At 49.5% G+C, this 4,656-nt stretch overlaps 1 pseudogene; it reads right to left on the reverse strand.

Annotated features, from left to right (window-relative positions):
• Nucleotides 1-1,479: 1,479 nt before the first annotated feature.
• LOC114635791 lies at nucleotides 1,480-3,267 on the reverse strand (annotated as a pseudogene).
• Nucleotides 3,268-4,656: the final 1,389 nt, after the last annotated feature.

Genomic DNA, 4,656 nt, shown 5'->3' on the forward strand with positions numbered 1-4,656 from the left:
AGAGGTTAAACTTTTAGGAAGATCAACAGCTCAACAAAGTCTTACAAAATGTGAGGCTCTTCCACTCAAGGCCAGGTGCTGGGATTTCTGTGTCAGGACCAGCACTGCTCTTACCTTCCAACTTGGCCAGACCTGTTTCTGAAGGTGAGTTCACTTGTGATGCAGAAATTTGCTCTGGAAATTCCTTAAAGTAGATTCTCCTATGCAGAAGAGGTGGCACAGGCCTCTAATTCCCATAATAGATAGGCAAGGCAAAGTGAATCTGAGTTCAGTGCTGGCCTAGTCTACACAGAAGGAAGAAGGGGTAAATTGGAAGGTGCAGATGGCCCTTAGATTAACTTGGAGGAGAAGCATCTTGGTATGTCAGTCATCATCCATGTTGAATCACAGAAGGGTTTCTCAAAGTTGTTAATGTTGCTCCATTATGGTTATCTTATGGTCCAGCACACATGAGAACCAGGATGCCTAAGGTCCCCTGAGGACTTCCTTTAAAATGAACCACCGGTTAGTCCTGTAACCAACAGTAGGAAACAGTAATGAACCCTCATCTGTGTCCACTACACTGTTCATCTTTTCCTTTGGGCCATTTCAAGAAAAACATAAATTTCCAGCTTTTTTTTTTAACACTTTTATTAAGAAATCTGTAAAGAAACAAAAACAGATGGCTGCAAAGAAACAAGTGCTTTGTGTGTGTCTTTGCTGTAATTACCAGTCCTAGCAAGCATCAGGGCTCTAAGGCACCAAACAGAGTTCTGGATGGACTTTTGACTTCTTCTTCTGGCCAAAAGCCCTTTGAAGCCATGCCCAGCAGCCTAGGTGCCTGGGCCTATTAGAAGCTGGATCCTGGTCAGGTCAGTCTCCACCATCACAGGTCTCAATTTCTACATCTTTCTTCTTGAGTAAGCTTGGTAACTGTTAGGCTGGCACCACAGTATCTTTGTCTTTGTCCACATTTCCTGGGGACACTTGTGTCTCGCTGTGACTCTCACTCTGGAAGACATCTCTGCCCTTCTTCATGGCACAATTCAATTTTTGGTAGTATCTCAGGTAGTCCAAGCTCTCAAACACATAGAAGGAATTAGACCCCAATGGACAAATGAGCCATCCTCAGAGCAGTGGCTTGACTTTCCATGGAAACAAAGTGGCTCCATCTTGGAACCTCTGGTACTCAGGGCTGACACGACACATGCACTTTTCAGCGCAGGTTCTTCAGAATCCGGTGCATCCTTGACTGGGATAGAACTGCATCATCTTCTTGGGTTTATCCATGGAAGGCTGAGGGCAATCTTTGACCTTGTGATTCAGAAGCCTCAAGTTAGTTAATTATACCCTGAATGTTGTGCCCTCCCCACCATTATACTGTGGGAAGCTGGGTTTTAAACCCACAATCCTGGGAACAATTGGTATTGCCTAAGAAGGCAGGTTTCTGCCCAATGGTGACAAAAGCCTTCCTTTCCAGAACCTTAGGGGAAAAGCATATCAGGCCGCTAGGCTGGACCCAGGATCTGAAGTTGGGGTGTCCTCATCTCCTTCTCCCTCTTCATCTGCATCCAGGTCATCCTCTGCTTCCTTCTCAGAGGAGCTGCTCAGTTCCTCTTCCTCCTCCTCCTCTTCATCACCTGAGAGCCCCAACTTGCTCTGTGACAGCACCTGCCCTGCCATCTCTGCTTGAGACTCCCAGGTGCCTCTCTGTTTGCTGTAGCCAGGAGGGTGGAAACACAGGCTGAGGTGGCCATCCACTGCCAGGCGAAGGAGGCTGTTGGCTGCTCTGTACACATCATTTCGAGCTGCCTTGGCTGTTTTATAGCCACGTTTCTCTGCCCAAGCTTCACAGATGTCCCAGGCACACCAGGGGTGATCAGCTGAAGGGTCCTCTGCCTCTGGGTGGCGCAGGTGCAGCAGGGCCTGCACAGGGATTCTGGAAGCCAGGTAGCCCACAGAAGTGTAGGGCTCCTGGACCTGGGCAATAGGGTAGATTCCAGCCAGAGCCTGCAGCTGCCTGGGCAGCAGAGAGGGGAAGATAAGGCCAGGACAGTCACAGATCTTCACAGAAGGGGTGAGAAAATAGGTCTGAAAATACCGGGTGTGGCCTGGCGTTCGAGAGACACTCACCACCTTCCGCCCCACTAGCCCGTTGATCAGAGAGGACTTCCCCACATTGGGGAAACCTACACAGCCTATGGTCACCACCCCATTCTTGTAGAGCTCTCTGGAGGGGCCCGTGGGCTCCATTGCTGAGTCAGTCTGATGCTCTACCAGTACTGCTGGCCCTTCTTCCTCCTCCTCTTCCTCACGGGAGACATTACCCCAGGATGCCCCGGCCATGTCCCTAGCAATCTTCTCGCGCCAGCTGCTCAAGTCCACTTTGCCCATAGTGATGGCTTCACAGGCTTTCAGCAACTGCTCTGGCCCCAGGGCCTGAGTCCATCCTCTCCCCTGTCTCTGATTCTTCTTCAAGACACTACCAGGCTCCTGTGGGGTTCGCCTGTCCCGAGGGAAAGTGGTGAACAGGACGATGTGGAGCTGGGGGTAGTGCTGCTGGAAATAATGCTTCCAGGCAAGCACAAGAGCCTGCGGGGCCAGGTCCACCTTGTTCAAGACAAGCACCAGGGCCAGCCCAAGTTCTCCAGTTATATACTCGTAAAGTGCTGGTGGGAAGTTCACAACAGGATGTCGGATGTCTGTAATGAGCAAGACGATGTCAGACATCTCTAACACCCTCCACAGCTGCCTCCATGTCTCTAGATTGTGCTCAAAGTAGCTGAGTTTCTCCGACGGGTATGCCCCATGTATCTTCCCAAGGTACTCCTGGAAGCTCCGCTCCTCTTGGCTCATTAGTTGTTCCTTGGACATCTCATAGCTCCAAGGAGGCCGCCGGGGAAAGTCCAGGACTGAGCCAGGCTCATACACTTCCCGGATATCCAACTCCAGAGCTTCAGCCTTGACAGGCTGCAACACTTGCTCTCTGGCTGCTCTCTTTCTCCTCTCCACCTCCTCACGGCTGTACCGTTCAAAATGCAGCCTGTATCTGTTGGGGTCGTAGCCTCTGGGCTCCAGGCCCTGGGAAGGTTGCTGGTTGAGCCTGCGGATAGGATGGGTCACAGATTCCCCATTGAACTTGTTGGTCTGCCCATCCCTCTGCTCCGGACGCCCACTTCGGCTGTTGGAACTGGAGCAAAGCCCATCTTGGAGGCCTCTCTTCTGCTCCCGCTTGTCCTGCAGCTGCTTCTTCTTCTGCTTCACGCTGAAGGGCTTCTTCCTCGGCATGGCCAGGGATTCAGAAGTTCTCAGTTCCCGAGGCTGGATGTCTCAGCTGGTCTTCAGTAGAAGATGGAATCACAGAGTAGGCTCTAGTGCCAGCACAGTAAGAGACTTGCTAGCTAAGAAAGAACAAGCAGTCTAAATGAAAACGTTCTTCCTCTGTGTTCTTATAAAGGCCTCCAGGTGAAGGCGTGGCCCACACTAAGGGCGTGAGTTTCAGATTCAATGTCTTGATTAAAGATGAGTGTCTTCAGCTGTGTGTGTGTGTGTTGGCTCACACCTTTAATCCCAGCCTTATGGGAGTGCATCAGGAACGTGGTTTTCTCTGAGTTTAAAGCTAGCCTGGTGTATAAAGTGAGTTCCAGGACAGCAAGGGCTATTGTAGACAAATCCTGGCTCATACCAAGAACAAAAATCACAATAACACAGAGATGTGTCTTTCTTGCTGCAGATGAAGATGGAAGCCTTGTGTCTTTCAAGCTCAAAGAGACCTGCATTAAAGCAAGCCTTAATACCTCATAGACAGAGATTACTGTCTACAAATTTAGCAAATTCCCTTACTGGTGTGTCCTCCATTTTTGAATTTTGCTATTTCAAGATTTAATCAATACACTTGACAGCAAACACTAGTCAATACCGAGGGTGTTTCTCTGTGTAAACTTGGCTGTTGTGAAAACCATTTTGTAGACCAAGTTGGCGACCAAGTCAAAGATATCCTTGCCTCTGCCTCACTTGTGCTGAGATAAAAGTCATGTCTCATCAAGTCCTGATGGAAATCCTGTTAATAGTCCTTTGATCAGCTGGAGTCCTGAGCAGATGCTAATCCTGTATTCCCAGCAGAGAAATGGTTAGGAGAAAACACCTAAGTATATAGATGAAGCTTCAGGACAGGGAATCTCCTCTCCACCTGCCCACTCCCCCAGCCCCTCTTTCTGTCTCATGTTTTTATTTCCTGTCTTTGAGCTGAATGCACATGGCATTTCCATCCACTAGTCTCTTGTGTCTGGGCAGAGGCCACTAGGATTCTACTAGTCCAGCAGGGTTCCCTGGACTGGAGTCATATTTCGAGGGAAGCAGACAGGAAGACTGGAAAGCAGTTTCATGAGGAGCTGTCAAACCAGAGGTCTTCTAAGTCAGGGAGATCAAGGGCAGAAAGCCATGGCTCTAAATGTGCTCATGGCAGTACTGGAGGAGGCCAGATGACACTGGTGCAGAATGTCAAGACAGCTTCTTCACACACAAGAACCAAAAAGCCAGCTCTCCTGCTCTAGGTCAGGCACACAAGGGCATCAGTAGAGTGTCACTGGGATGGATCACATGAGCCTTCTGCACTCATACTGTGGGTGGTATTCATAATCCTGAAAGGGGTTGGTGCAAGCAAATATATTATCCTGA

Source organism: Grammomys surdaster, unplaced genomic scaffold, assembly GCF_004785775.1.
Source record: "Grammomys surdaster isolate TR1022 unplaced genomic scaffold, NIH_TR_1.0 117825, whole genome shotgun sequence".
Classification (NCBI taxonomy): Eukaryota; Metazoa; Chordata; class Mammalia; order Rodentia; family Muridae; genus Grammomys; species Grammomys surdaster.